Genomic DNA, 22,072 nt, shown 5'->3' with positions numbered 1-22,072 from the left:
GCAAGCTCTGCCTCCTGGGTTCACGCCGTTCTCCTGCCTCAGCCTCCAGAGTAGCTGGGACTACAGGCGCCCGACGCCATGCCTGGCTAATTTTTTGTGTTTTTAGTAGAGACAGGGTTTCACCGTGTTAGCCAGGATGGTCTTAATCTCCTGACCTGGTGATCTGCCCGCCTTGGCCTCCCAAAGTGCTGGGATTACAGGCATGAGCCACCGCGCCTGGCCTGCTGTTGAGTGTCAAGAGGTCTTTGTATATATTAGATACCAACCCTTCGTCAAATGTGTAGTTTGCAAATATGTTCTCCCACTTTGTAGTTTGTCATTTCATTCTCTTCACTTGTCTTTCACAGAGCAAAAGTTTTTAATTTTGATGAGGTCTAATTTATAAATATCTTCTTTTATGGATCACGTTTTTGTTTCCAGTCTAAAGATTTTAACTTTTCCTAAAAGTTTTGTAGTTTTACATTTATGTCTTTGATTCATTTTGAGTTCATTTTTGTATAAAGTTTGAGGTTTAAGTCAAGGTTTGGTTTTTTAAGTCTATGGATATCCAATTGCTCCAGCACCATTTATTGAAAAGGTTAGTTTTTTTTTTTAATAAATGATTTTGTGATTTGCTCTGTATTTATATTTTTCATAGAATAGTAATGGCTTCTATTATGTGACATTAAGTATAATTTGTCCTCCAAGGAGATATGCCAAGTAAATCCTGTGGTTTCCTTTACTTGTTGGAATAGACCCACAGTTTCCTTAGGGCATGTAAACCACAGGGTGAGAATAAGTACTGGATGATACTGGAAGCTCCTGTCAGCTTTGATAATCTATCTATGCCTCTCTTTCTGTTCCTTTCTGTCCCTTCACCCCCTCTTCTCTTTTCTCTATCTCTCTCATTAAACTACCATTTTTGATGTGGGTTACCATAGCTCCTAATTTAACCAAGGTGATAGAAGCTTGTGCCAATTAGAGAAATTATTTGCACCCCGATTTGCCCCCAAAGGTGCCCTGGTTAGAGCAATACATTATGCAGTCATTGTATCTATTGAAGACTTTGTCTGTTTAGCATTTTACTCTTTATACTTCACATACTTTACACTTAGCCTTGACAGTAATTCTTTGTTCTAGATTTGCTTTAGCCCCAATATACAAAGGGAGAATTTGAGCAAAAAGACTTCAAGGCATCTTGCAGAGGTGGTAGGCCTCTATACAGGACTTTAAACTCCTACAGATGTGGCCTTGAATCAGCATGATCAAATTATTCTGGCCGTTGACTCCTCATCAATCTACATGATGGCCATAAATCCTGGATATAGGTGAGTGTGTGTATATATATATATATATATATAAAATTGTTTACCGATGTTACAATATATTCAGATTCTTCTCCCTAGTTAGCAATGTGTGGTTCAGTGTGCATTGACTCTGATTTCCCCGTGTTTTTTTTTGTTTTTGTTTTTGTTTTTTTTTTTTTTTGAGGCAGAGTCTCACTCTGTTGCCCAGGCTGGAGTGCAGTGGCACGGTCTTGGCTCACTGCAACCTCCACCTCTTGGGTTCAAATGATTGTTCTGCCTCAGCCTCCCAAGTAGCTGGGACTACAGGCATGTGCCACCATACCCAGCTAATTTTTGTATTTTTTGTAGAGACAGGGTTTCGCCATGTTGGCCAGGCTGGTCTCAAACTCTTGACCTCGTGATCCACCCACCTTAGCCTCCCAGAGTGCTGGGATTACAGGTATGAGCCACAGCGCCCGGCCTTGACTCTGATTTTCACAAGACTCACCAGTGCATTTAGCATCCCTCAGAAGAAGTAATTGATGAGTTTAAGATCTGGAGAATCCACAGCCAATTCCATGTGGCCATATCACCCAATCCATCTTTGAAAATTAATCATCAAACCAGTCCCTCTGCATTCTGGGGTATACATACAATCACAGTAGACTCACTTTGGGTGACCTTCCCCTACTCTGTCAAGTGCAGGTGTTAATTGATTATAAAACATGCTCATATAAAGTAAAATATTTACTCATGTTTCCCAACTTTATAGCTACCCTATACATTTGTAATTGGTTTGTCTTCCTCACTAGAATGTACACTCCATGAGGGACCAGGATTTGTCTATCTTGTTCATTGACGAATGTATCCTTAGCAGGTAGGAGCCTGTATTTAGATAATATGTTCTCCATTTTTAAATGCACGATTAAAATCTGGGAAAGTGAGGAAAGAAGGAGATGAAGAATGAATGATCTTGAATGGGATTATCAAACTAAAGGAAATAAAAAGATAATTTGAACTGAATCATAAGAAAACTGTCTATCAAGGTACAGTTAGAGCAGTTCTTAGGGAGAAGTTTATCATCTTACATGCATACAATTGAAAAGAATACAAGAAAAAAGTAATAATGAAGCACTTATCTCAAGATATTGGAACAACAAAACAAAGTATAAACAAAGAATACCAAATAGCAATCTGAAATAGAAAACATACAATGCAAGGAAGCAACAAAGTCAAAATTCAGTTATTTAAAAAGACTAATAAAATTAACACTATTGAAACTTACTTAGAACAGAAAAGGAAAGGTACAAATAATGCATACTGGAATATGAGGGTAGCCTAATAAACAGAAGAAATGAATCCTTTCAAATAAAAATAAGTTTTATTTATAAATGATGCATACATTTAAAACACCATAAAAGAGAGGGATGAACAATTTATGCCAGTAAAAGTGGACCAAATAGATAAACTTTTAGAAAATAGAAGTTACTAAAATTGACTGACTGATCCAGAAAGAAATAGAAAATATGAATAGCTCTACAACTACCAAAAGAATTAAATCAGTTGCTTAGGCTGAGGCATCAACCCTGACTTCTCTGTTTCTAATATATCCACATCTAGTAATCAACAAATCCTGTCAGATTACCTGCCAAATATATTAAGAATTTGACCTCTTCCCATGATTTCACTGATACGACTCTGATCCAAGCCACCATCGTCTCTCATCTGGATTACTGGTTCTACCCTTGCCCCCATGCAGTCAGGGCAATCCCTTTAAAACAGAGTTCAGACAGAGTCACTCACTGCTCTAAGCATTCTGGTGGCTCCGACGTGAGCCAGATTAAAAGCCTAAATCTTCACTCTTCCTTATGAGACACTACGTACTTGAGCTATTCTCCTGTTAATCCTTTACCCCTCTTCTTTTTCAGCTTCAGTAGCTTTCTTACCGATCCTTGAACACAAGGAGCTATTTAGGCTGTCCTAGAGTTTTTACACTTTCTGATTTCTCTGCCTGGGAGACCCTTCCTCCTGGAATCCACATGGTTATTTTTCTCGCTTTCTTAAAATATCGACTTAAAAGCCATCTTCTCAGCCCTTCCTTGGCCACTCTATCTAAAATGTTAACCTCCTGCCATTTCGTATTTCTTCTCCGTACTGTATATGTTTTTCTCTTCTACACATCACCATTTAACTTACTATGTATTTTATTTATTGATATGGTTTGTTATCTGTTTTCCTTACTGGAATGGGGAACTTCGTAAAGGGAGAGCTTTTTGCATATGTTCACTGCTGTCTCCTCAGGGTCTAGAACAGCAAGAAGGCCACCATAGCTGGACTACATTCACAAGGGGTGGAGTAGCAGGGAAGAAGGTCAAAAGAGTTAACAGGAAACAGATCATTTAGGGCCTCATAAGTCAAAGTGAGGACTTTGCTATTATGCCAGAAAGACATGAGTGGGCACTTGGAGGGCTTAGGAAAACTAAAGACCTAAATAAATGTGATTACTATGTCCATGAATTGAAAAACTAAATACTGTAAAGATGTCAAGATTTGACAAGTTAATTGATAAATTCAATGCAATCCCTATCAAACTCCTAGCAAGGTTTTTAGTGGAAATTGATAAGCTGACATTACAATGTACCTAGAAATGCAAAAGGCCAAGAACAGCCCAGCCAATCTTGAAGAACAAAGTTGAGACTTATACTACCAGATATTAAGACTTATTTTTAAATTACAGTAATTAAGTATGGTATTGGCATAAGAACAGATAATCAAAGGACAGAAACAAAATATAGAACCCAGAAATAAACCTATATAGCTTATGAAAAAAAGCCATACTGCAGAGCAGTGAGGAAGGAATGGTCTTTTCAATAGATGGTGTTGAGTCATCTGGGAAATTATATGAGAGAAAAATAAATCTACCTTTCACCATATACTTAAATCAATCACATGTGAATTCATGTCTAATTGTGAAAGGTAAAACAAAGCATTCGCTGATATAATAGGACAATATTTTCATGAATCTGAAGTAGGAAATTATGTCTTAAATAGGACAAAACCACATTAACCAAAAAGGAAAAGATTGATAAATTTGACTACATTAAAATTAAGAACTCTTGTTCTCAAAAGACACCTTTAAGAGTAAAAGAGGCAAGCCAAAGAATGGAAGAAAGTATTGGCAATAAATACACCTGACACAGTGTTCTTACACTGTATATATACAAAACCTTTTTGAATTGATAGCAGACAACCCAGTTTTAAAAATCAGCAAAATACTTGAATCGGCACGTCACACACACCCAATATCAACATGGGCAATAGGTGTAGAAAAGGTGCTCAACCTTATCAGTAATTGTGAGAAATCTAATTAATCTCAAAATGACATGGTACCACACAACCACCTAAAATTAAAAGGATTGGCTAAAACTAAAATGATTGACAATACCAAGTTTTGGCAAGAATGTGGAACAACTGGAATCACACACATTGTTGGTGAAGAGTATATTTTTACAATTTCCAAAAAGAAGACATTTTAGCATTATCTACTAAAATTGAAGATATCTGTACCCTATAACTTAGCAATTACAGTCCTAGGTAATATCTTATGGAAAGTCATGCTTTTGTTCACCAGAATTTGTGTACAAGAATGTTCATAGCAGCACTATAATGTCTATAAACTGGAAAAATTCAAACATCCATTAGAAGTAGAATGGATAATTACATGGCAGTATACTCATATACTGAAATATTGTACAGTAATAAAAATAACATGCTAAACATGGTAACATGAACAAATGTCACAAACATAGACACAAGGGAACATGTGTGTTTTCATGTACCTGGACTTCAAGTAACAGGCAAAGCTAAAATAGAGTGTTTACAGATGCATAAAATAGAGTGTTTATGAATGCATGCTTGGGTGGTTAAAGTGTAAAGAAAAGGTAAAATATAATTGGCATAAAAGGGTAGTGTTTAATCTTTGGACTTGTCTCAACCGACTCTGTCCCTTGGGTTCCTCTCTGGTAAAATGGAAGGAAATAACTGAGACCTGGAATTAGTGCTTGCTTCACTTGAAGGACCATTTGGGTGGAAGGCGAGGTAGGAGGAGGAAAGATGGAGCCAATAAGGGGGTGGTGGGAGATCTCCTAGTGGGAGGGAATTGGCAGCCAGCCAGGGGACCTACGCTTCAGCCTCAACTCATAAAAATTACTGTAGGGCCTTGAAAAACTCACTGTCCCTATTTGGCCCTAGTTTCTTTCTCTGTAAAATGAGAGAAGTTGAAATTAACTGTCTTTTGTGGAGCACCTATTTTATATTAGATGGGCATTATCCTAGGAGCTCTGGGAGCTCTACTATTTTACATACAAAAGCCTGAGTGAGGTGAATCTTGTCCCTATTTTAAGGGTAGCAATTGTGAGGATGAGATATGAGAAGTCACCAGCCAAGGGCAAAGACAGCTTAGAATTCTCCAACCCATTCATAATATGGTTAAGCAAGTGTGGTTCTCTAGTGTGATGGGTCCCCCATCAGTTTGCTTAAGGGTGTATGTCTGCTGCCTGAACCCTGAAGGCCAGCCGGTGAGCCAAGGTCATGGTGCCCAGCCAAGGAGCAGGTGTCCCTATGAACCCAAGCATCCCAGAAAGTATCTAAGAATCTACAAGAAAACAGTCTTATTGCACACATGGTCAGCAAAAAGCCAGAAAATTTGCTTAAAAGTAGCCTGGGGCTGGGCACGGTGGCTCACGTCTGTAATCCCAGCACTTTGGGAGGCCGAGGTAGGCGGATCACAAGGTCAGGAGATCGAGACCATCCTGGTTAACAGGGTGAAACCCCGTCTCTACTAAACAATACAAAAAAATTAGCCAGGTGTGGTGGCGGGCACCTGTAGTCCCAGCTACTCGGGAAGCTCAGGCAGGAGAATGGTGTGAACCCGGGAGGCGGAGCTTGCAGTGAGCTGAAATCGCACTACTGCACTTCAGCCTGGGCGACAGAGCGAGACTCCATCTCAAAAAATGAAAAAGTAGCTTAGGGCTGGGAGGCAGGGTGGATCTCTAAAGCTGTCCCCCTGCTGTCCAGGAGTGCCATATATGTAAGTCCTAATAAACTCATCTACTTGCCAAACTGGACTTGCTTAACTCATTTTTTGGTCTCTTGGCTCCCTCCCAGTTTGGGGGATAGTTTTCGATTATGATTCTGGGTTTTTCTTATTACAGGTATAGTGTTGTCTACTGATACCATTATTTTCACATGGTCAATTTTTAATTATGTATCAAATAAAATGAATACATGTTTTTGTTGATAAAAAGAGTAAAATATTAGCAAGAAGTCCCATTTACGTTGATCATCTCTAGAGAAATAAGTACTGTCATCAGGTTAGCGTGTATTCTTGACTTTATTTCCAAGTGTTTATATCTATACATTTCAAGTGAAACTATCGAAAATACTTAGTACAGTGCCACCTATAGTACAGGAATTTCAATTATACAAATTTGAAATGAGGCCAAAGAATGATCATATTCATAATTATGTCTCATATTGAGGTAGGAGGTGGGATTTGACTCCAGAGGCAGGTTCAGACTGCAGACCAGGTTAAAGAAACAGGGAAGAAGCAGAAGCCCCTCTCCATAAGACATGCCTACCAGTGAGTGCCATGTCAGTTTACTGTTGCCATGCAACACTGGAAGTTACAGCCTCTTTCCATGGCAACGGCCTGACAACCTGGAGATTACCACCCTTTTTCTAAATATCTCTGCATAATCTGACTGTTAATGTGCATATAATTAAAAGTGGCTATAGGCCCGGGGCGGTGGCTCACGCCCATAATCCCAATACTTTGGGAGGCTGAGGTGGGCAAATCACCTGAGGTCAGGAGTTCAAGACCACCCTGGTCAACATGCTGAAACCCCCTCTCTACAAAAAAAAAAAAAAAAAAAATTAGCCAGGCATGATGGCGGGTGCCTGTAATCTCAGCTACTCAGGAGGCTGAGGTGGAAGAATCACTTGAACCTGGGAGGCGGAGGTTGTAGTGAGCCGAGATTGCACCATTGCACTCCAGCCTGGGCGACAGAGCAAGACTCTGTCTCAAAAAAAAAAAAAAAAAAAACTGTGGGTATAAACACAACTGTGGAAGTGCCCCTGAGCTGCTACTCTGCGCACACCACCTATCAGGGAACCCCACTCCACAAGCAGTATTTCTGCTGCAGCTGTGCACTGCCACCTCAGTAAAAGTTGCTGTCCAACACCACCAGCTCACCAAAAACCATCCTGGGCTAAGCCCTAATCTGGGGGCTTGCCTGCCCGACATCAATATTAGATACGAATTTCAATATCATACAGATCTCCCAAAGTTTCCAAAATTTGTAAGGAGTCATATCACTTATAAGCAGTAAAGAACACTAATTGTGAACTTTGGTTACTTCAGTGACACTTGGCCATATCACTTTAGCATATAAACTACAATAGACTCATTTAACATTCAGATCCATGACTGCTAGTGTCCTGTGATGAACACATTGTTACTAATGCTTTAGAATATTCTAAATGATTTTGTAAGGTAGTTATTTTAACATTTACTTTTATTAAAATGTTAAGTATTTTAATTACTACACCAGTCCCATCCAAATATTCATTAAACAGTGGAGCTTTTAGAGGGTTTAAAAAAAAATTCATGAAGATCAATTACTTTGAAGTGGAAATTAGATGTTATAATATACTACAAAGATACTTAAACCAACACCACAATGCACTGTGCAGTTAATTTAGTAGAGAACACTCAATACAACATCAGATCTAAAGCTGAGAATATTTAAAAGGCAGCATTAGCGTACATATATTCCACAAATAATGTAAATTTATGCCCCTGAGAACGCCTCCTCTCTATTCCATGTCTATTCCTAGGGGGATATTAGTGTTGAATGATGCAAGTTTTGAATTTCCTAGGCCTTTGTAAACAAAATCCTGGCATAGACTGCACTATTGTTATGTGTGAGGATGAAGTCGATTTTTAATTTTTCTTTTGGTACAATTTTTTCCCTGTGTTTAGTATTTACATATATATTTAAACCCTTAGGAAATATGTGTTATTTTTACAAAAAAAAAAAACCCAATGCCTTACTTTTGTGTGTAAAGTACATTTTATTTAAAAATATTGTAAACTCCACCCATATCACTTAGAATATCCCTACATTATGTGTTTTTTCTTTTATATCCTTGTCAGCAGGAAGTCACCTGCATTATAATTTTTAATGGGTACCTAGCATCTCACCTTATAGATTTCTACAAGTTATTTTAACCTTTTTTCACATTTAGATTTTTTACAGCGTATTGCCGTTAACATGAACTGTGAGAAAGGTACCTACACACTTATCTTTGGACAGCTATTTCCTTAGGGCACATTAATAGAAATAGAATTGCTCTATGAAAGTGCATGCTCATTTTAAATCTGGTGTGGAGTGGTCTCCAACTTGGTGTGGAGTGGCCTCCAACAAATATAATTTGTTTTAGAAATTATATTCCAAAAAAATTATCAGAATTAACATTTTCCCAAACTGATACCCATCCTATGTATCATTTTTCTTTATAATCTGCCAACTATAAAGGCCAAAAAGTGTATGTAAACATTTGCATTTTTGGCCAGGTGTGGTGGCTCACGCCTGTAATCCCAGCACTTTGGGAGGCTGAGGCAGACGGGTCACCTGAGGTCAGGAGTTCAAGACCAGCTTGGCCAAAATGGCAAACCTCATTTCTACTAAAAATACAAGAATTATCCAGGTTTGCTGGCACGCACCTGTAATCTCAGCTACTCGGGAGGCTGAGGCAGGAGAATTGCATGAACCCAGGAGGCAGAGTTTGTAATGAGCTTAGATGGAGCCACTGCACTCAAGCCTGGGTGACAGAGTGAGACTCTGTCTCAAAAAATAAATAAATAAATAAACATTTGCATTTTTAATTTGTAGTTTATGGGCTCTTTTCACATATTTATTCTTCATTTGCATTTCCCTTTTATTACTTACCCTTCATATTCATAGATCATTTTTATGGTAGTGTAATCTTCTTATAAATGTGTAGGAGATAATTAAATGAAGTCAACAAACCATTTCTTTCATATACTTAACAAATGTATTTTCTAAGTGTCTTTTTACTTGTTTGTTTCTAAAAGCAAGATTTTAAATTGTCTAGAGTAAAATTCGGCAGTCATTTCTTTTGTGGCCACTGCCTTTGATGGCTTGGTATTCTTACCTAGAGATTAGGCAAGAAAATTTTTTTATATTTTCTCTAGAATCCTGCTGGTTTACTGTTAAAAATGTTAAGCCAAAAGTCTACATGAAATTTATGTGTTATAGGCTGTATGTGCTAGACAGATAATCCTCTCTCCCACCAACACCTCTAGTTTCCTAACATGATTTCCCCCTCTTTCCCAGAAATTTCATCTTTTTCGTAGTCTAATTTTTTTATTTTTAGACGGAGTTTTCCTCTTGTTGCCCAGGCTGGAGTGCAATGGCGTGATCTCAGCTCACTGCAACCTCCGCCTCCCGGGTTCAAGCGATTCTCCTGCCTCAGCCTTCCTGAGTAGCTGGGATTACGGGCATGCACCACCATGCCCAGCTAATTTTGTATTTTTAGTAGAGATGGGGTTTCTCCATGTTGGTCAGGCTAGTCTCAAACTCCCGACCTCAGATGATCCACCTGCCTCGGCCTCCCAAAGTGCTGGGATTACAGGCGTGAGCCACCGCGCCCAGCTTTTTTTTTTTTTTTTTTTTTTGACAGAGTCTCGCTCTGTCGCCCAGGCTGGAGTGCAGTGGCACGATCTCGGCTCACTGCAAACTCCATCTCCTGGGTTCATGCCATTCTCCTGCCTCAGCCTCCTGAGAAGCTGAGACTACAGGCACTTGCCACCACGCCTGGCAATTTTTGTTTGTATTTCAGTAGAGATGGGGTTTCACCATGTTAGCCAAGATGGTCTCAATCTCCTGATCTCATGATCCGACTGCCTCAGCCTCTCAAAGTGCTGGGACAGGCTGGAGTGCAGTGGCACGATCATAGCTCACTACAGCCTTGACCACTCAGACTCACATGATCCTCCTACCTCAGCTCCCTGAGTAGCTGGGACTATAGGTGTGCACCATCATACCCAGCTAATTTTTTCTAGTGTTTTTGTGTTTGTTTTGTTTTTTAGAGAGGGGGTTATACTGTGTTGCCCAGGATGGTCTCAAACTCCTGGTCTCAAGTGAATCTGCTGCCTTGGCTTCCCAAAGAACTGGGATTACAGGCCTGAGCCACCGTGCCTGGCTGGAGCTTACTATTTTAAAGTTATTATTAGCAGCAGCAGCAGAAAAGAAACAATTGATATAAAAGTATATTGGCCTACACATCATCTTAACCATGGGATCAAAGTTAATCTTGCCAAAAATGGGCGTGTGGGATAAACAGTCACAGTGGAGGCTGCAGCTCCCAAAACAACAGCCACAATATCAGGAGCAGGACCTGCATTGTCAGCTATCCCACCCCTATCCCACAGTCACCACCCCCGTCCCTGGGGTTGGGAAGAAGGAGTGGCAGTAGCTGCAGCAACGGCTGAACTGAACAGGTCACCTACTGGTATTTTGTGCATGGGATTTGTAAGGAAGGAGATAACTGTCGCTACTTGCACTCCCTCTCTGACAGTCCACATGGCGTAGTGGGCACGTATTTTCAGCCAGGGTGCTGTGTTTATGGAGGCCGCTGCAGACGTGAACTCAGCAAGCCACTGAAACGGAAAGAAGCAACTGCTACAGATCTAACTACAAAATCATCCCTTGCTGCTTCCTCAAGTCTCTCGTTCATAGTTGGACCGCTTGTTGAAACGAATACAGGCGAAGCTGAGTCCAATTCAAACTTTGCAACTGTAGGAGCGTGTTCAGAGGACTGGTGGATGCTGTTCAGTTTGTTCCCAGGCAACTCTACTGCAGCCATGCTGCCTCTTTCTGCAGTGACCAAGGGAGAATCAGAGAAAGAGCAAACAGCTGTGATAACAAAGAAGCCGCTTTGCCCCTAGGCTGCAGTGGGAGAGATGGAAATGGGTAGAACTGTGTGTGTCTCCACAGAGAGTCATGTGATCATGTAAGCTGCAGGTCCTACCTCCAATGGATGCTGCCCAGAGACCACAGCATGTAAAAATCTTGCTCTGAGGCCCATGAGAAGGAAACAGAGCTCTCACTGGCTGTGCAGTGCAGCAAGGATATGGTGTGTGGGATCTGCATGAAGGTGGCCTGTGAGAAAGCCAGCACCGGTGAGCGTGGCTTTGGGATCCTCTCCAGCTGCAGCCACACCTACTGTCTCAAGTGTATTCACAAGTGGAAGGGCACTAAGCTATTTGACAGCAAGATCATAGTGTCCTACCCAGAATACTGGATCACATCTAACTTTGTCATTCCCAGTGAGCACCGGGTGGGAGAAAGAAGAGAAGCAGAAACTCATCCAGAAAGTTAAGGAGGCAATGAGCAGCCAGGCGTGCAGGGATTTTGATGAAGGACGGGGGAGCTGCCTATCTTGGGGGATGTGTTTTTACAAGCAGGTATTCCCTGATGGCCATAGAAAGGATACACAGAGACAGGCAAGCAGATACTGGGCCCAGTGAAGGAACCACTTCTAGGAGTTCATTGAGGAAAGAGAGAACAATGACCCCTTTGACCACAATGAAGAAGAGGTTGTCACCTTTGAGCTGGGTGAGATGTTGCTTATGCTCGTGGCAGATGGGGACGATGAACTGACAGACTTTGAAAATGAGTGGGACTTGTTCCATGTTGATTTGGAAGATTTTTATGACTTGGCTCAATAGCCACCTTGCGTGGCATGTGGACTGGCCTGCTGACCTCAGCAGCAGTCCCCTGTGGCAGTGTGACAGTGCCCGTGTTTCTCTCCTAGGCAGGCCTATCAACTCCAGGTGCTGTCTTAATTTTTACCCAGGGCCTGTCTTCTCAATCTGTGACCTTTCCCCAAGAGGTGTGTTACTTTCTCTGTGGAAAAAAGATTCAAAAATAAATCCTGAAGTTAGTGTTTTGTAACATGAATTTAACAGTCAGACAGTTCATGTAGGTGTGTTGTGTCATCTGTTTTCAACCAGATTGTATTTATGGACTCCACACGCTCGTTTTGAGGACCCTAGGTTCAAAAGCAAAAGCTGTGGCCCTGCTTTCCAGTCCAAGGATAGGAGCGATGGCTGAAGGGATGTGCACTTGTAAAGAGTCTTCTGCTCCAACACAGGGTGTGGATCCTTGAGTTTTCTGCTGAAATCTGCACATCTGTGTTTTTATATCTGTTCCCTACCCTGTGATTCCCACCCTGTCCACTTGCTCTGTGATTTTGGTCTCTTGCTTAATTGTACACAAGTAATACTACTGGGTCACCAGAACGAGGTGCGAATGTGTTGAGATTTCTATTATGTGTTTTGTTTGTTGTTTGTTTTAGATGGAGTCTCACTCTGCCACCCAGGCTCCCAGGCTGGAGAACAGTCACACGATCTCGGCTCACTGCAACCTCCCCCTCCCAGGTTCAAGCAATTCTCCTGCCTCAGCCTCCCAATTAGCTGGGACTACAGGCATGCACCACCACGCCTGGCTAATTTTTGTATTTTTGGTAGAGACAGGGTTTCACCATGTTGGCCAGGCTGGTCTTGAACTCCTGATCTCAGCTGATCCTCGCACCTCGACCTCCCAAAGTGCTGGCATTACAGGTATGAGCCGCCGTGCCCAGCCCTACCATGTTTTGTATGATAGGAAAATTGAGAAAGAATGCAAATAAAGATAGAGGGGCATAAAATCAATGGAGAGTTGAAAGTTGACTCCCAAGAGCTTGGTGTGTGTGAGTGTGAGTATGTGATAAGCTTCTCATCCCTGCATAGATGCAGTATTCTTAGCCTTAGTAGAGACACTTGGTTTAGTGGTTTAAGCCTTGTGTGGCAGATAAATTTTAAAGGACAAAGCAGTGCTAGCTCTGTCTGTCTATATAAATAAAAAAATGGCTTAGCCATACAGTTAAAACTATCTGGTTATCCTACATATTAACACAAACTGGGGGTGGATACAGAATTGTATTTACTGTTTACAATCTAGGCTTTTTAGTCTAGGCAATTTTTGAAAAACCTTTGTCCCCATTCGAGATGTTTTGTTGTTGAGTGTGTTGTGTTTGTTTTTGTGGGTACTTGCCTAATTTTACCTCTGAGCTTTCAGGTAGACAGATGTGATTCAAAACTACATTCTAAGGTGTTTACTGTAGTGGAGTAATTGGTCTACAGTAATAAGTCACACTTTTCTACTAAAGGGGAGGAGATGGTAATCCCTGAGACAAGCTAAGTTATTAAAAGGATTTCTATTGCCTTTGTGCTTTGTTGCTCTGTTTCCTGAAAATAACTTGGACATGCTCCTGGTCTACCACTTGGTTCCTTGGATCCCACTCGTTCTTTAACTTTAAGTAAAAAACAAGTAATTGTTGCTGTTTGGCTTTGAAGGGAAGGTGAGGGTTAAAGAAAGACACAGAGAGAGAGGGGGGCTCAACAGCAACACAGGCATATTGCAGAAACCTGCAGAGATGGGGGGTCAGCTTAAAGCCAGAGTCTGACCACTTACAGGCTGGGGTACTTATAGGTATGGGCAGGAGGGGTCTGGGCCATCTGACTTACTGCCCGGCAGGATATTGGTAAGATGTACCTATGGTCAAGCAGTTTGGCCCTTTTTCCAGTGGGATGTGATAAGATGTTCCTTGGACCTTTGTCCAGCAGGATATGATAGGGATGTGTCTTCAGTTGGGCCCTTGCCCGGCAGGGAATGATAAGAATATTTCTCATGACCTGAACCCCCGTGGAATGTTTCACTTTGACCAAGGTCTGCAAAATGGCAGGGGGCTTACAAAATGGTGCAGTTTGGACTAACAGTTGCCAAAGTCTCTTGTATTTTGCAGCCACCTTTTTGTAAGAAGCACATTTCCCAGGTAAAACAAAAAATCATTTTTACAGATGATGCTTTTCAGTATCTATTATGGAGTATGACCACAATGCACCAATTTAATATTGGAAAATGCCTGTTCTTCATGGGTATAGATAATTTCATAGCAGGTATTCAGAAGAGTATTTTGTAATTCTTCTAACTGTGTTTTATTAAATTCTTTATTTTTCTATTACCATTTTAGTTTTGCACTTCTTAGTTTCAATTTATTTATGTTCATTAAATAAGCTTTTAATTATTTACCATTACTTCATATGGTGTCATGCCTTTTTTTTTTTTTTTTTTGAGACGGAGTCTCACTCTGTCGCCCAGGCTAGCACGCAGTGGTGTGCTCTCGGCTCACTGCAACTCCGCCTTCCGGGTTCACACCATTCTTCTGCCTCAGCCTCCCCAGCAGTGGGGACTACAGGCACCCGCCACCATGCCCGGCTAATTTTTTGCATTTTTAGTAGAGACAGGGTTTCTCCGTGTTAGCCAGGATGGTCTCGATCTCCTGACCTCATGATCCGCCCACCTCGACCTCCCAAAGTGCTAGGATTACAGGCCTGAGCCACTGCGCCCGGCCTGGTGTCATGCTTTAGCAGTTATTCACATGAAGTAAAATTATGCCATAAATATGCATTTGTGTAATATCCATTTCTTAGTAAAAAGACATGCATCTGTCTACTGCCAATTGGTGTGTGTTTTGGTTTGCTGGTGGAAAAAATACTCTTTCAGAGCTCTTCCAAGGTTACGTAGTGTTGAGTGGCTTGTTCCTAGGGTGTTTGAAGATAGGCTTCCCTTTAAATAATTTGAAAAGTAATCATCCTTTATTTAAAATTGTACTCACTTTGTATTTACGTGTGTAAACTTTGGGAACTTTTTATCTCTTCAGTATGTGTTAATTTTAGCATAAAAGTCATCATCCAACTTGAGTCAATACAAAGTCTATGGTACTTTTGTATCTTTCGGCTACCTGTGCTAGATTTGTGATCAAGGAATTGTTACCAAAAGGGTAGATTAATAAAGGAGAGCTGTGCCAAAAATTTTTTTTACCAGAAGTGGGATAAACTGACATTATCCCACTGACCTAGCATGATACACCAAGAAGAACACAACATTCCTTATGTAGGATTCCTGCCAAGAAATGTATAACCTGAGTCGCATTATGAGGAAACTTTCCGTCTGAAGAGACCACCAAACAGGCTTTGCGTGGGCAACAAGGCTGTTTATTTCACCAGCGTGCAGGCAGGCTGAGTCCGAAAAGAGTCAGTGAAGGGAGATAGGAGTGGGGCTGTTTTATAGGATTTGGGTAGGTAGAGGAAAATTACAGTCAAAGGGCGTTGTTCTCTGGTGGGCAGGGGTAGGGGTCACAAGGTGCTCAGGGGAGCTTTTGAGCCAGGATGAGCCAGGAGAAGGAATTTCACAAGGTAATGTCATCGGTTAAGGCAGGAACAGGCCATTTTCACTTTTTTTGTGATTCTTCAGTTACTTCAGGCCATCTAGATATGTACGTGCAGGCCCAGGGGATATGATGGCTTATCTTGGGCTCAGAGGCCTGACAGAAACAATCAGACAAACCCAAATAAAGGAACATTCTTCAAAACAACTGATGCGTCCTCTTCAAAATTAACAATGTCTTGAAAGACAGAGAAAGGCCAAGGAACTAGATTAAAGTGGTCTAAATGATATGACAACTCTATGTAAAAATGATCCTCAATTGAACCCAGATCAGAAAAAAAATTATAAAGGATATTATTAGAACAATGGGTAAAATTTGAGTATGACCTAGGTTTTAGATAATAATATTATATCTGAGTTCTTGGATTTGATAATTGTGGTTATGTTTAAACAATTTTGATAATTGTGGTTATGTTTTTAAAAATGCCCTTGTTCTAGGAGATACATGCTAAAGTTTTAGGTGTGACAGTTCATATTTGTAACTTACCCTCAAATAGTGATAAGGATGAGAAGAGAAACAGAAGGTGGGGAGGCAGATTATTTGCTGATGGTGAATCTGAGTAAATGGTTTACAGATGATCATTCAGAATAAATCATCCCTGAAACTTTTCTGTAAGTTTAAAATATTTCAAAGTAAAAAGTGTAAAAGGGTAAGAAAATTTTTAACAACATGTTCAATGAAAAGACCCAAATAGCTCATTGAGATTTTGGGGTCCCATTTCAATATCACCTAACATTGACCATGGTCATCTCTGGAAGGGGAGATTCTGAGTGTGCTTCTTAGATGAAATTTTCCTTTGATTTATGTGTATTTGCCATTACGTGAGATTTTTACTTTTGAAATCCAGTTTCAGGTGGAGGTAATATTTGCATTCTGGGGAGAAAGCTTGCTGGTCGTGGTTATTAATCTTTTACTTATTGCTTTGCTTTATTTTCTATAAATATTCCACTATGTTGCTTGGCTTTCATTAATTTTGTTTTCGGATGTGCAGTTGACAAACCACCTTTCCTTCTCACGGTACCTTTGCATCTAAAGTGACACTGATTATACGTGGAGCGCGTTCAAATCCCCTACCTGGTGGGTTATGAGGAAGGGAACTAGGGCTCCAAACAAAAGTAGAAGTGACTTTGGACCACAAATCCCCCAACTCGCCAAATAAGCCAGAAGCTTTTAAGAAGTTCCCTGGCCGAGCGCGGTGGTGACTTTGGACCACAAATCCCCCAACTCGCCAAATAAGCCAGAAGCTTTTAAGAAGTTCCCTGGCCGAGCGCGGTGGTGACTTTGGACCACAAATCCCCCAACTCGCCAAATAAGCCAGAAACTTTTAAGAAGTTCCCTGGCCGGGCGCGGTGGCTCAAGCCTGTAATCCCAGCACTTTGGGAGGCCGAGACGGGCGGATCACGAGGTCAGGAAATCGAGACCATCCTGGCTAACATGGTGAAACCCCGTCTCTACTAAAAAAAAAATACAAAAAACTAGCCGGGCGAGGTGGCGGGCGCCTGTAGTCCCAGCTACTCGGGAGGCTGAGGCAGGAGAATGGCGTAAACCCGGGAGGCGGAGCTGAGCTGAGATCCGGCCACTGCACCCCAGCCTGGACGACTGATCGAGACTCCGTCTCAAAAAAAAAAAAAAAAAAAAAAAAAGAAGTTCCCTAAGGAAGGGGGCGCGGAGACTTGTGGGAAACGGAGTCTGGAATTTGATGGATCGCCCCGGGGGGCAACCGGTCCTTGGCAGCCCTGTCTGCGCATGTGCAGTTCTTCCTCATTGTTCCTTACTCCTGTCTCGGATCAGCGTGGAGCCTCCGCGTCTACGCGTAACTCAGCGACCAGGTGCTGCACTAAGTCTGTGCTCCGCGGGCGAGAGGCTAGCTTGGAGGGTTGCTTTGCGGGGCTTGAGGTAGGTTTGTGTTCACAGCCTGTGGAAGCAAAAATTTGCGCAAATCCTACGCGGAATCAGACCCCATGGCATTTGTTCCCGAGTCTGCCCTGCATCTGTCCGTCTAGAAAACAAGTGACGGAGGAGGAGATCCGCTGCGGATCTGCTGGTTCCACGAAGAAGATAAGGGCTGAGGGAGCAGGTTTCCTGAGCAGAATAAAGGGCTCCAGGAAAAGGCATTCACATGTTAAAGAGCTGTTTCCAGAAGCGCCTCTAATTCGCAGGTGCCCTGGGCAACCATTATCAGCTGGTCAAACCCACGACTCCAGCGGGGGTGAGAACAATTCTTACAACGTTTACTTTATGCTATACTATCATTCCTACCTTAGCAAGCCCATTACAGAGTCTGAGTTTGAAAGTAAGACCAGTTCGCATCCTAGCTCTGTCACTGGATCTCCATGAACGCAGCGATGAACCTAACCTCTAAGACTCAGTTTCCCCATCTGTAAAATGAAGTGATTTCTAAAACCTGCCTCAGGGTCGTTCTGAGTCTTGAATAAGAGAGCACCTCTAAAGCACTCCGCACAGCTCGTGGCATTTTCTAAGCACTCTGGAAATGTGGCCTGCCTTTCCCACTGTTCTTTTCATGCGGCGTATCATTTGATTCTCAAAGACCCTCTGTAAAGTCGGTGTTACCCACCCCATTTTAACTGAGAAGAAAACCAACACTCTGGATGTGAAGTCACATGGCTAGCAAGTGAAGGATCTGGGATGCAAGCTCCAGTTTTATTTCCAGATCGCATGCTTCACAGCACTTAGCAGAGTGGCATGTCTCTATGGGCCAACCGGAGTGTGTAAGGACTGAGCCTTCCCTTAAGGCTCTTGGAGATTTCTTGGTGTTTCTGCAGAACCCTGGGGATACTGTGTGACTGAGGCCTCTGGGAACCTCGAAGTCCATCTGTCTGTGCCCTCCGCAGTTCTCAGGTTCCCAAGGGAGACTTGCAGGCAGTGGTTCTCAGACTCGCATGTATCAGCATCACCTGGAGGGCCTGTTAAACCCCACCCCACGACTGCGCCCCACCCCCAGCGTTTCTGATTCAGTGGGTCTGGGGAGAAGCCCAAGAATTTGCCTTTCTATTTAGTTCCTAGGTGATACTGATGCTGCCAGTCTGGGTGAGGAAAGAAAGAGACCCTCTCATATTGTTTTATATTCAGTACCTGTTTTAAGAAAAACACAAGTAAAACCAAAGACAGGCAGCCCGGGGCCAGGCCCGGAACCGGGCCCGGGTCTGCCTGGCCTAAACCCAGTAGTTAAAAATCAACTCATGACTTAGAAACCGATGTTCCTGACATTGTATAGAAGAACACTGTGAAACTCCCAGCCCTGTTCTGTTTCTCTCTGACCACCGGCGCATGCAGCCCCTGTCACATACCCCCTGCTTGCTCAAATCAATCACGACCCTTTCATGTGAAATCTTTAGTGTTGTGAGCCCTTAAAAAGGACAGAAATTGTGCACTCGGGGAGCTCGGATTTTAAGGCAGTAGCTTGCCGATGCTCCCAGCTGAATAAAGCCCTTCCTTCTGCAACTCGGTGTCTGAGAGGTTTTGTCTATGGCTTGTCCTGCTACACGGGGTCCACACTGAAAGCCTCTGTTGTAGGAGATGGTGAACTCCAAGAGAGAGTTGGAAGTCGGCTGAAGGTCCCAGTTATCTGAATTTATTCCCCTTTACCCCAGCCAGGGTCACCCTACTCCTGTGAGAAGGGGACGCCAGAAGCAGGAATCTCACCTGGGAGGTCCCCACCCTCTGATGAAACGCACAGAGTTGCACCAAGGACGTCCGGGAACAGGCAAATCTAAGCCCTTGCTCCTGAAGCAATTCCCGGTTCTTCCGCCCTGAATAACTCAGCATCTTGGAGGTTGCCAAGAACCATTGGTCAGCGAAGGTGTGGGCCAGCTGTCACAGGACAAAGAGGTGAGCTGGGCTGAGGATGGTGGGCAGGAGGCTGGCTGCGGAGGAGGAGGAACTCCCAGGTGAGGACCTGGTGCGCAGACTGACAGGGAAGATACTACCCCCACCTCTCAGAAACTCCTCCCATGCCCCTAATTCTTCAACCCCTCTTCCTAGATTCTGCAGAGCCCTCAAACCCCGCCCATCTCCACATCTGGAATTTAGGGACATGCTACCCACTACCTACTCTTGACTTTATAGGAGTACCGGGAAGCTTTTCAGGGGTTATGTAATTGTGCCTTATTTTAAAAGCGAAAAATATTAACACAGTGCTTAAGTGCATGGCTTCTGGGGCCGGACTGCCCGAGTTCAAAGCCCAGCTCCACTGCATTGCTCAGTCTTCCCCTCGCTTACCTCTTTTATGAAATGGAAGTCATAATAGTAGCTAGGCTTGGCTTTACTTTAAAGATTAAATTAAGGAAGACATGCAAAGTACTTAGAACAAGTCCTGTTATATAGTAACTACTATACAAGTATTGTCAGTGTCTTTTTTTTTTTTTTGAGACTGAGTCTCGAAGTGTCGCCTGGGCTGGAGTGAAATGGCACGATCTCAGCTCACTGCAACCTCCGCCTCCCAGGTTCAAGCAATTCTCCTGCCTCAGGATTGTCTCAGCTGGGATTACAGAAGCCTGCCACCATGCCTGGCTAATATTTTGGTTTTTTAGTAGAGACAGGGTTTTACTGTGTTGGCCAAACTGGTCTCAAACTCGGCCTCGTGATCCGTCTAGGCCTCCGTTTGTGTTGGGATTACAGGCGTGAACCACCGCACCCGGCCAGTATTTTAATATTATTATAACTAGGTTAATATAATCTAGGCTTGCATTATATGTTAGTGGCAGAACCAAAAAAAGAACCCAGGCCCCATGACTGCCAGGCCATTGTCCACCTGTCTCAGTTAAGTGGAAACAAGTTTCTTAGTAAAAAAAAAAAAAAATTCGGAGACACTGAAACCAAAGGAGAACAAATCTTTTTCTTTTTAAAATAGACTCCCTTAAAGCACACTTATTTTTGTTGTCAGAGGTTCCTGTTAATTCTTTAACCTCCAGGAATTAAAAATATACATAGAAAAGTAAATGAGCACACCTTTGTAAGTTTTTGCTGTGTCATTTTTTATGCTTTTTATTATGGAAATATTCAAAACATAGAAAAGTCAAATGATATAATGACTCCCAGGTACTTGTCACAGCTCCAGCATATGGACAATTTTATTTCTTCTATATACCACTACCCCAACACACACCCACACACACTCTCTCTCTCTCACACACATACACACACACATATACACTTTCCCCATTACTACCTGCCTCTACTGGATTATTGTAAAGTAAAATATCAATCAGTCAGACAACAGACAATTTAGCCTGTAATATGTGTGGTAATAAGACTGATGGCATGACATCTCATCCTTTGTTGTAACATGATTGTTCAACCAGGTCTTTTTAGTTGGATTTCGTGTGGTTTATATTTGTCTGCTGTTAAATCCAAGGAGGTTTGTAAGAAACAAATACTTACTTTCCCCAGTGAAAACCCTGATTCTGTTAGCTTCCAGTGGTTATACCAGGGTTATAAGAGTCCCCTGTGCAAACTTCTACCTGCCACTTCTGAAGGATCAAGAGAAATTTTCCCATAGTTCAGCAATTTGCCAGCAGATGTCTGTGGATTTCTAGGCATGTGCTATGAGGACCTTCAAAGTGAAGCGTATTTCTCATGACTTCTTTGCTCCTTCTCCCTCCTACAGCTCTGCCTTCACACTTCTCTAAACTTTTGCAGGAGCAGAAGAAAATGAACACATCCCTGGTAAATTATTTACTCATTCGATTTTTCCAGTGAAACTTAAGAGCTACTTTACCTTTTTAGTAACCATGCTTTTTTGACCATTTTTTCTTCATTTTTTTACTTCCTGACTTTTTTCCTGCATTATTTTACTTTCTTTTTCTCTCTTCCAGTGGTTTTGAAAGTCTACATTTTATTTTTATTCTATAATTGATTATCATTGATTACTATTGCTGTGTTTAACATATTTTTCTATCAACATCAGAATTTTTTTCATCGATAATATACCTAAACAAGATACACTCTTCCGTCTTCTCAGGTTTTGTGGAAATCATTTAAATACTTTTCTTTTTCATCTTCTTTTTATATGATAAAATTTTTTTGAATCCTCTGCTAATTATTGCATCATGCCTTCCAGCTACTAGAACATTAATAATTTGTATTAGAATATATATTTTCTGTTTTTTTGTTTTGTTTTGTTTTGTTTTGTTTTTGAGATGGAGTTTTGCTCTTGTTGCCCAGACTGGAGTGCAATGGCACAACCTCAGCTCACTGTAACCTCCACCTCCCGGGTTCAAGCGATTCTCCTGCCTCAGCCTCCCAAGTAGCTGGGATTATAGGCGTGTGCCACCATGCCTAGCTAATTTTTTGTATTTTTAGTAAAGACAGGGTTTCTCCATGTTGGTCAGGCTGGTCTTGAACTCCTGACCTCAGGTGATTTGCCTGCC

General features: G+C 42.0%; 1 protein-coding gene and 1 pseudogene across 12 annotated transcripts in view; both read left to right on the top strand.

The window, feature by feature from the left end:
- The window catches only part of ZNF334 (zinc finger protein 334), a 58,219-nt gene extending 37,577 nt beyond the window's left edge, over nucleotides 1-20,642 (top strand). For 11 of the 12 annotated variants that reach the window (XR_012419482.1, XR_012419483.1, XR_012419486.1 and 8 more), the window contains 3 exons: nucleotides 1,120-1,307; nucleotides 12,711-12,975; nucleotides 19,295-20,642. The gene's annotated coding sequence lies outside the window, so the exon portion shown is untranslated. The remainder of the gene's footprint in view (nucleotides 1-1,119; nucleotides 1,308-12,710; nucleotides 12,976-19,294) is intronic. The other variant, XR_012419478.1, reaches the window with a different exon arrangement.
- LOC102122268 (E3 ubiquitin-protein ligase makorin-1 pseudogene) lies at nucleotides 10,843-12,029 on the top strand (annotated as a pseudogene).
- Nucleotides 20,643-22,072: the final 1,430 nt, after the last annotated feature.

Source organism: Macaca fascicularis, chromosome 10 (genome assembly GCF_037993035.2).
Source record: "Macaca fascicularis isolate 582-1 chromosome 10, T2T-MFA8v1.1".
In the NCBI taxonomy this organism is placed as follows: domain Eukaryota; kingdom Metazoa; phylum Chordata; class Mammalia; order Primates; family Cercopithecidae; genus Macaca; species Macaca fascicularis.
Note: the sequence above shows the minus strand (reverse complement) of the source record. Positions and strands in the feature narration are given on the sequence as shown.